At 49.1% G+C, this 10,550-nt stretch overlaps 1 long non-coding RNA gene across 1 annotated transcript; it reads left to right on the plus strand.

Annotated features, from left to right (window-relative positions):
* Positions 1-252: 252 nt before the first annotated feature.
* Positions 253-7,878, plus strand: LOC128329373 (uncharacterized). Its single transcript, XR_008309631.1, has 3 exons — positions 253-344; positions 4,079-4,349; positions 7,674-7,878. It is a non-coding gene; the product is annotated as an uncharacterized LOC128329373 (long non-coding RNA).
* The last annotated feature ends 2,672 nt before the right edge of the window (positions 7,879-10,550 follow it).

Raw genomic sequence — 10,550 nt, forward strand, 5'->3', positions numbered from 1 at the left:
AAGTGTAGCCAGTACCCTGTTCTCGATACAAGCGGTTCATCGCTAAGGCTCTCTCTTTTCGACCACTAACACAATCTTGGCCATGATGGGAACCACTTTTGCAGGGCAAATTGGTGCAGTGTCGCTGTGCCAATACAGCCAGGTTCATAACAGCCAAACAGTCTTGGAGACATGATACCCAGTTGTGAAACCATTGGAGACCCTATTACTGCTCTGCAAGCGCCACATAACTTTGGCTCTTCTCTCTTTGTCAGAGTTCCACCAGCGCCACCAAGCCCGCCAGGTCCACCAAGCCCGCCAGCGGTAGAACAATCGCCTCCAAGAAGGCCCAGCTCAAGAAGAATGTAAGTAATGGTTGTATTCTATCCAATGAGGCTATTCTCATGATGGAGGAAAACCGGGCGAAAGGAGCCCAGCCCTGTTTTCCATCCTCGTGAGACCCACCAGGCTTGCGGGTGAACCCAGTGATTCTCTGGCAGCTAGCCCGCCAATGTAGCCCTCCTTTCAACCCAGCTGAGTGAGTGCTGCACTAACCCGGGTTTTCTGATCGTGTGGCGCCTTGGCATGGCTCCGTGCCACAGCCACACACCAGGAGACCTCCGCCGGGAGGCTCAAACAAGCCTTCTGATCCCGGGAGTCTCCCCAGGATTCCTCCATACACTCGCGTGGGTCATCCTGCTAACAAGCAGAAGGTTGCTGGTTCGAATCCCCGCAGGTACTATATGGGGCAGCAGCAATATAGGAAGATGCTGAAAAGCCATCATCTCATACGGCGTGGTAGGAGGAAATGGTAAACCCCTCCTGTATTTTAGCCAAAGTAAACCCCAGGACACTGTGGACTCCAGAAGTCGAAATCGACTTGACGGCACACTTTACTTTACTTTTATTTTTGTGAGACTGCTCCCCCGTTCTTTACCTTTTGAATGCCATTTTGAATACATTTTGAATGCCAAATCACCACTTTGGGGGCAAATGGCCGCTTTGATATGGTGGGGTGAATTTTCACATGGATAGAGCACAGTAGGAAAGTCTTGACTCTGCCTCTCGCTGCACAACACATTCCCAGATTGGGGCCCCCTATGACTGAGAGTGCAAAGGGTCTGCTTCCAGGTTGCACTTGTCTTCTAATGATGGCTCTCAGGTCATGTGCAGGTTGGCCATCATTTGGTCACCAGGGCACTTTCCAGATTGTGAGCCGTGCACCGCAAAAAGCGGTGTAAACTGCAACGTTTTGTGGTGCCAAATTCAACCGACATTAGAGAGCCATTATAAGGGGGAAAGCCTCCTACAACGGGCAGACACAGCTATTATTTTATTTTATTTTTGCAATGCAGATGCAACATTATAGGGCTGTGACACAGCAATAAAATCCAAAAGGCGGTGTCAGAAATAGGAAAGGCACCTTCCTTACAACACAGGGGCTGTGATGTCAAAACACAGGCTCCACAGAAGCACACTGAAGGGACCCTTTGTGACAGTGTGATAGCGTGCAATCCGGAAAGCGCCCTGTTCACACACTTGGAATCAGTTCTGCATTTCAAGCATAATGACAGCAAAGGCTTCTGCTTGCAGAATAACAGTCCCGCTTGAGTGCCCTGCCCTTCGCCGGCCAGATGTCATTTCACCTGCCAGCCACTTCTGGCTCTCCGCCACCCTCCCTCCCTGTCTCCGTGACCTCCTTCGCTCTTCCCCATTGGGGATGGGTTTTTGAACTGCAGGTTCAGCAGTGAGGAGGGTGAAAAGGGAGCTTGTTCCTCCCACACTGCTGATCTGCAGTTCAAGGTCCCTCCGCATGGCAGTGAAGAGGAATGGGGGCATGAAAGAGGCAGTTCTGGCCTTGTCCCCGGATGCTGCTGTCAGTGTCAAGGGTGTGGCCAGCAGCGCATGGACCTCACCTCGGGCAGCATCGGCACTGGAGCTGACACTGGATCTAGCGCTACAGCTGAGCGACTTTGAAAAAGCTGCTGTCTTTGAGAAGTAATTGCCAAGTGATGACCAAATGACGAGGGAGGAGAAGAATGCCGCCTCGAACCCCATTAAGTTTCTGAACTAGAGGGACCAATGGTCTGACTCAGTGGAAGGCAACTTCCTATGTAACTATGTTTAGGCCTCTCTTTAAGAGGGAGGAGAGGGCGCAGTGGGAAGGCACCGCAGCCAATCGAATGGAAAAGAGTGGCTGACATCCCGAGCAGCAAGAGGCTGCTGCTAACTCATCCAGAACGTTCCCAAGCAGCAGAGTGTGCATGCAGCAGGAGGGAGGAGCGATGTTCACTGTTCTCCCTGCCTCTGTCAGTATCCTTTGCCTTGCAAAAAGAGGTCCCTGAGGGATTTCTGGAAGGATGTACTTTCCGGATTGTAGGTATGTCTCAACTTTGAGACTGATATTTCAAAACACTTGATGGACATTCTGCCATCCATGGATGTCTCTCCCTCATGTGACTTCTGAACCTTGCTGAGAAGTAAAGTGTGCCGCCAAGTCAGTTTTGACTCCTGGCAAGCCCAGGGGCGCAATTCCAGTGCTTGCCTTAGGCGCTCTTTGCCCTAGATACGCCCCTGGGGGAGGGGAGCAATTCTTGCTGCACTTTCCTGCCCCCATCAGTGCTCTTTAGCTTCCTATGACTAATCTGTATGCAGTTGATGCAAGAATGCAGCCAGCCAGCAGGGCAGGCAGACGCTGTGTGGCCTGCTGGGCAACAAACAGCAGCACACAAACTACGGAACAGCAGCATGAAAACACCCAGCAGTTGCTGCTGCAAGTCTCCTTACCACGTAGACCCTGCTTGGTGCGGGTGGCCCAGACAGCTCTCGGGCCCGGCCTGCGCTCTCCACCATCCAATGGGAGCACCCACCCGCCACCCCCGTCCCACGCTGCCCAGAGATCTCGTGTGAGTGTGCTGCTGCTTCAGCCTGTGCAAGTGAGTGGGGGGGGTGTGTGTGTGCGGGTGCCACTGGTCCGCTCGCCGGCAACATGAAATTAAAACATGAAATGAAAACATACAAGACATTAAATCATAAGAGACCAAAAGAGGCAGGGGTGGGAGTGGGGAGAGGAAATACAAAATGCAATACAAAGACATTTTAAAACTCTTTAAAAATCAGTTTTAAAAAATCAAATTTGAAAATCAAAATTTTAAAAGTCCGACAGAACAAAAAGGTCTTTAGGTGGCATCTAAAAGAACAAAGTGAGGAAGCCAGTTGAAGCTCACTCAGGAAGCTATTCCATAAATGGTGTGTCAGCACCCAAAAGGCCCTCTCCCTAGTAGCCACCCGCATCACCTCCTTTGGCAAGGGCACTCAGAGGAGGGCCTCTGAAGAAGAACTTAAGGTCCTGGTTGGGACATATGGAGCAAGGCACTTTGAACTTTGGGGCCGAAGTCCAGGGCCTCCAAAAGTGTTCTCTCTAACAGGGATTCGCAGATGTTGTTGACCACAGCTCCCAGAATCCCCAGCCAAAGGCCATTGCAGCCAAAGGCTATTGCTGGGAGTTGTAGTGAACAGTATCTGGAAATCCCTGCTAGAGGCAACACTGGCCTCCAAACCCCTTGGGGGCCCCCAAATCCTTTTTAGTTTGTTTTGGGTGGTGTGGTCTCTACTGGCCCTCAATGGACCAGGCACTCAAGTATAACTGTGACCTGTTTCAGGTGCTTTAGAGACAGAGGGGGGAGTGGGGGGGAGATATGTGGGATGGGAATATGTTAAGTTTTGTGTTGAAACATTTCTGCTAGTGCATATCTGCATAAGTGTATCTGTTTTATATTCTTACATTCTTGTGAGTTCAGTTGCTGTTTGTGCCCTCAAGAACCCACGTATTAAAAATATTGCATGTGTGTGTGTGTGTGTGTGTGTGTGTGTGTGTGTGTGTGTGTAGGGGCATGATGCTTAAGTTGCAGGGTGGGGTGCTCCAGAAACCTTTAGGTCCAGGCTCCAAAATTACCTAGGTGCAACTTTGCCTCTGATAGAGCACAGACTGTTTGGAGTAAAGGTGTATGTGGTTGGTTTGTGTAGTGCTTTAAGCAAATGTGCTCAGGCTGGCCTAGATGCAGCAGATTCTCTTTAATGTCTGTTTTCATTCTGTCAGGTCCAGAACACCACCCCTGTTTGCACCTCCGTCTGTACCTCCATCTGCACCTCCATCCACACCGCCATCCATATATCAGTCTGTACCTCCATCTGCACCTCCATCCTCACCTCCATCCGTACATCAGTCTATACCTCCATCTGCACCTCCACCTGTACCTCTATCTGCACCTCCATCCTCACCTCCATCCGGACATCGGTCTGTACCTCCATCCACACTTCCATCCGTACATCAGTCCGTACCTCCATCTGCACCTCTGCCTTTACATGGGGTAAGTAAATGTAGAGTAATCTGGGCCTGCTTCTTCTTTTCATTAACCCTGTCATATTAGAGCTGGTCTGTAAGACAGCCTAGTACAAAGTACAATTGTCAGATACATTTTCTTCATGGTAGCTAATTTACACAACCTTTTACTCATACCAGTTGACTCTACCCTACATGAACCATCCACTCCCCCTTTGAGCAGGCTTCATATAGGATGCTCTGCATGCATTGCTATATACTTAGGCTTAAAATAATCACAAATGAATCAGTTCCCACTAAGACATAGTCAGAAAAGAAATTGAATCTCTGCTTGTTAAAGGTGGGCCAGAGAAAGTTGTTTTCAGTACTTCACCCACTCCCAGTCTCTGTCCGGGGCGTAGGATGGCTGGCAGCAACCCTGGACAGGCAGGTGCCTGCCCTTTTCCTGCCAATGCTGCCAGGCCGGACCCCCCGCCACGCAACGAGGTCTCCACTACCAGCACCGGGTCTCCCTACACACATACTGCTACTGCCGCTGCCTCCTCCTCTGATGGCAGGCTTGTCCCCGGCTGTGCTGTCCCCGGCTGGCCATAACCCTTCCACCCTGTGTCAGGACACCAATGCTGGAGGCGTTTCTGGGGCTGAGCAGCATGTGTGGCGCAACCAACTGGAGAGTGCATTCTGTGTTGGCCCAGCTGGGGGCTTCTTTGCCCTGCTTGCCAGGGAGATGAAGGAAGAACCCTACTGGGCCAGTGCAGAAAGCACTCGCCGACTGAATGGGCCATGCAGACAGGTAATCAGGGTGGGGCAGGCAGGGCACATGCCCTAGGCGCCAGTTGCAGGGGAGCGCCAAGTGCTTGCCATGTCCCGCACCCAACCATCACAGTTGTGTGTGTTTTTTTCAGGGTTGGTTTGTTTGTTTTGGAAAATCCCCCCCTGCTGGGTGCCTGCTGCCACCCCCACTCACGCAGACGCGCAAGTCGCACAACAGAGATCTGAGTCCCGGCAGAGAGCCTGCGCCCCCGCCCCTACCCCACAGAGAACTGACTTTCCGATTATTTTTAGGGAGCGTTTGCTGCCTGAAAGCATCTATTCCCCTTTCTCTTCCTCCAGAGGGGGAAAATAGATGCTTTCAGGCAGCAAGCCTGCCCTGAAATGAGACTGAAGAGCTCTCTTCAGCTCTTTAGAGCTCGAGGCCACACCCCTTTGCATGTGATGTCATCATGTGATACTTCACATGCAAAAGGGCGTGGCCTAGAGCTCTAAAGAGCCGGAGGGAGCTCTTCAGTCTCATTTCAGGGTAGGCTTGCTGCGTGAAAGCACCTCTTCACTCCAAGGTGTGCTCCTTATTCAGTAAACAAAATTTTGCAGGCAACCCCTCTCCCCATCCAGCTCAAATCCAATCTTCCTTTCTTTGGGTGGGCTTTAATCTGTGCTCTGTTGTTGGAGGAGATTAGAGGGGAGGGGGGCAGAAGAGAGTAGGTACTTAGCTGTGCTGGTTTGCCCTTCCAGCAGCTCATGGGTAATAGCTTTGCTGTCTGCTTTCGTGGAATAGGGAATTGCAAAAATAAATTGCTTTGAATTATTTTGTAGAAGGCATAACTATTATGCCAGTAGTGTTCATGGTTCATCTTTAGTGATGTATTATAAAACTGTATTGAGTTTTTTGCACTGGGTTTTTTCTGTGTGTGTCCAGACAGTCAACAGTTGATGGTGACATGCTACAGGGCTTTTTTCTTCTTCATTCCACAGATTAACTGTAGAAGCAGTCTCAGGGCTAAGATGTGCCTTCTACAACAGACACATGTAATACTCTCTCGGGTGTGGGTGGTTGTGATTCGAATTACACATGGCCACTGGCAGTTGCGAGTTTCAGCAGAGAAATGGGTGGAGTGTTTTTTACCTCTGGCTGCTTTTTTCTCACATGGATGGAAAAGGAGCCTTGAGAGGGCAACATTAAGGAGGAAAAAAATAACTGCTGGGGGAAAATATCATGATCCTTTGCTTTTTGTCCCTTTGCTCAGACGTATAGTTTTTCACTAGCTGATTTTAATTAAAAAAGCAAAACAGTTGAGGTGACTGGTACCTGCATCTATTGCAGAATGTTGATTTGCCTCTCTGTTCCACTGTAGTGCTGTTAGTGCAACTAACCGTTCTCAGCATGCAACTTTTGACACTTATAGATGCTCTGCAACGCTTTCTTTTTTTCCTTTTGGATTGTAGCACTGTGTCCTGCTTCCTCCTGTTGTGGTCCAGGCCTGATTTATATACTGAATATGCTCATTAGCTAGCATACAAAATGAGGCCTGTCTCATAGTGTCACCAAGTGACCAAGTTCTTTTATACAGTGACCATGTAGGATCTGGATGCAAGGAAGAAAAGAGATCAAAGCAAACCTAAATGATTCAATGGGCTTTATTGAGTATAAAAGAATAACAACATCAATCTAACTGAACAGAAAGCAGAACATTCTATCAATATTACTAACAGTATTTCAACCCTAACCATCAACAATATTCACCCAGTGTTCCTAACTAACACATGTGTGTGTATTAAATCTTCCTAGAGCCTACTACAACTCAGATACAGATGGAAAAAGGGGGGGGGGTAAGGAAGGCTGAGGACTGGCATGGTTTGGAGAGATCAGGAATTAGTAGAGGGACAAGGGGAATGGAGAAGAAGGGGAAAGGATGGAAGGATCCAAGGCTTGTAGAGGCAGCATATTACCAGGATCAGAGGCTTGAGAGTGGTGGATCTTTCAGCTGAAGGAGAAAAGCTGTTGGCTGGAGACAAGAGTGTTTGGATCAAGCATGCAGTTTGCTCAGAGCATGTCTGAGAGTCAGAGCACCATGGCTGGGGAAGTCTTGACTTCTCATTGCGCAGTGGAAGTCACAGACAGTTCCTGTCCATGGCCAGAGTTCCTGCCTCTAGCCCTACGGCTTGGGCAGCAAACCCTTGGATTGCTCATGAGCAGATCTTGCTTGTAGGCACAAGATTGCGTGGCACGTCTCGTACTCGAATTAGAATTGTATAAACCAGCCCACTATGAGGAATTACGGTTTTGCAATAATTTCAGTCCGTAGGAGACCAGGTTTAGAGAGGGAATGCTGCAAGACAACTTCTCTGTGTACCTGCAATCCTGTCAAAGATCTGTGAGAGCCAGAATTGGGCTGTGCTGGCAAACCACAAAGCAAGGTTTGAAGGTTATGGAAAAGCAATTGTGAAAACCAGCCCACAGTTTCTAGTTTGCCATTGTAATGGCAACAAAGAAATGTCTCCCAGATTCACTGGGGGAAACCCAATTTACTGAGTGCATTTTAATTTAATGATTTTATCTACTTCATATTTTCAGAAGTTCGGGTGCAGGAAGCGAGGGGGGAGGAAGCGAACCTGGAAGAAGAGAAACTGAGCAGGGAGGAATGTGATTTGGAAAAGCCTGACCATTGTTATTTTTGTATATTATTATTATTATTCCTATTATTGTTGTTGTTTTTATTGTTATTATTATTGTTATTTTATTATTATTATTATTAAAAAAAACATAATTTTGAAAGACACACCTCTTCTTCTCCTCCATGGTCTCTGCAGCAAGAGTTCTGCTTATGTACAGAACAACATTTGGAAGCTTCAGAGGTTTTGTAGAGCATTCTGGTTCCTGCTCTGAAATGGGGAGACCTGTGCACCGTGCGTGCCTCTAGGGCAGGAAGAATACTCCTGTCCCTCAGTTACTTGACAATCATAACTCTAGCAGCATAACTCTAGCAGCAGCAGGGGCAGATCCGCCTGAGGACTTGCTCACCCACCATTCGCTGCCTCTGCTGCAGGCCCCCCACTGACCCCACCACCCACTGCCTCTGGTAGTAACTTGTGAAAGGCTTTGGTGTACGAGCTTAAGGGGAGGAGGCTGCTTGGTGGAAGCAGTTTCTCATTGCCCAGCCCCCAGTTGCCAGTCTTGAAAGTGTTGGGAATTCTCTCTGGTAAGAGAATCCCTTTTTCATTACAGCAGAGTGTACAGAGGCACAACACAGCGGAATTTGGTTAGGCATGCGTGTATGCTGAGAGTAAAGTAACTTGGAGCCAGTTCATAGTTTCAAATCAATATACAAGCCATTTATTAAAGAACTCCATTCTAGATAGGAAAGTGAGGAGTTAGGCTCTCTAATCTAGCTAGCTAGCTGGATACAGATGGATTCTGCATCTCTGCACACATGGTGCAGGGAGAGGAGCTTGCTAAGAGCTAAGAGTAGCAATCTACATTTCAAAGGGATAGTGTCAGAGCAGTAGAGAAGGGATGACCAGTGTCTTGACCCTCTAGCCCTCTGACTCACTAGTCTGTCCTCCACTGTCTTTGCGACAAGAGACTGTGCAAAGTCCTTCACTTCCAACAGAAAGGTGGCCAAGGTAATGAGAAAAGGCTGCCAACTAGGAAACAGTCTCCTCAACCTGTGCCCCTTGAAATGCTGTGGAGGGTGTGAGGCTGTCATAGCTTTCCTCAGGTGAGCAAGAACCTGGGTCTGCTCCTACTTGGCAGGGAGAAAGTCCCGGAAGAGTAAGCTGAGTTTAGATCAGGGATGCTCATCTCTGGTCCTCCTGCAGATGTTGGCTACAACTCCCATAATCCCTGTCTATTGGCTACTGTGCCTGTGGATTATGAGAGTTGTCATCCCAAAACAGCTGGGGGGCCTAAGTTGAGCAGGTCTGCCTTAGAGGTATCAAGTGTTCACAACACCTCTGACCACTGGCAGAGTAATTTGTCCCTCAGAGTCATCCCATAGCGCCATGCTTTGACTTGCCCTGCTGCCACAGGATCAAAAGGAGAGCCTGGCACATGCTAAACATGAAACATGCTTTCTCGTGCTAGTTGGATAGGACTTCATCATGCCAAGTCAGTAATAGACTGTCTGTTACCAGGGCTTTGTTTCTTCCCAGTTTCTGGCCCGCTGAGTGACTAACTTGAGCATAACAGAGTGGCACTGGAGACACATCTCGGTACTTGGAGCGCTGCCTGCAGGAATTTAGACTGTACAAGTTCCAGAGCCACAATGTTGGGGAAGGGGACCAATTGGGCACCATCGAGCAGCTAGCTAGTGACTGGGCTGTGAACAGTTCAAGGGCCGCTGATACATAATGGCCTCCTCTTGTCGGCAGGCATTTGAGAATGGCAGAGGCACTTCTCTGGACATTTAAAGCCAGGTGTTCTTTATGACCTTTCCTAGAGCCACCAGAATGGAAAACTACTCCCAAGTCTTGGAAGCGTGCAGCTTGCTCAATCTTATGCCCCTCAATGTGCCAAGAGTGGATCTTGGGCCTCCTGACAAAGGCCATCATTTTAGTTTTGTGATCATTGATTTCCAGGCAGTTCTCCCTGCAGTGCAGCATCAGGGCCCTCAGTCTTCTTCTAAGGCCAATGGGGGGTCCTTGAGAGGATGGCTGCATCAACCACGTATAACAGGATGGCAATGTATCTCCCAGCGCGCTTTGGAGGGTGGAAATCTGGGTTGCTAAGCTGGCCCATCATAGAGTTAATGTAGAAGTCGAAGGGGAGTGGAGCCAGAATGCATCCTTGTTTGATGCCCTTCAGCTCTTGTGAGGTGGCCTTGGGGGCTACATCTCACCTGGAGTGATGTGTTCGCGTGCAGGGTGCGATGAAGTTATAGCAGGTGCCGGTCAATGGAGGAGGCTTCCAGCTTCTCCCTTCATTTGACTCGTGAGATGGAGTCGAATGCTGCCTTAAGGTCGATGAAGGCGGCATAGAGGGAGGTCACCCGGCAGGAAGCGTATTTCCCGATAAGGTGCTGTAGAACTAGGCACTGGTCGATGGTGGAACGCCCTTCCCTGAAGCCCGCTTGTTCCTCAGCAAGAAGATTTTCCTGTTCCAATCCATCTTTAAGCTTCCCGGATAGGTGTCTCGCATTAGGTTTGCTGATGGTATTGAGCAAAGTGACGGGTCTGTAATTGGCAGGGTCATCCTTCTTGCCCCTTTTAAATATAAGGCAATGATCACTGCCCCCCCAGTCCTTGGGAATTTGGGCACTCGTGTCAACATTGGTGAAGTGCATAGCCAGGACAGGGGCCCACCAGTCTAGCTTATTTTTTACGGCCTCTGGTGGAATAAGGTCCTCGCCTGGAGCCTTCCCCAGTCTTAACTGGGTGACTAGACTGTGAATCTTTGAGGTTGACACTGGTGCCCACGCTGGAGTGTCTTCAATGGCACAGGTGGAGTTTCTGC

This window comes from Hemicordylus capensis, chromosome 6 (genome assembly GCF_027244095.1).
Source record: "Hemicordylus capensis ecotype Gifberg chromosome 6, rHemCap1.1.pri, whole genome shotgun sequence".
In the NCBI taxonomy this organism is placed as follows: domain Eukaryota; kingdom Metazoa; phylum Chordata; class Lepidosauria; order Squamata; family Cordylidae; genus Hemicordylus; species Hemicordylus capensis.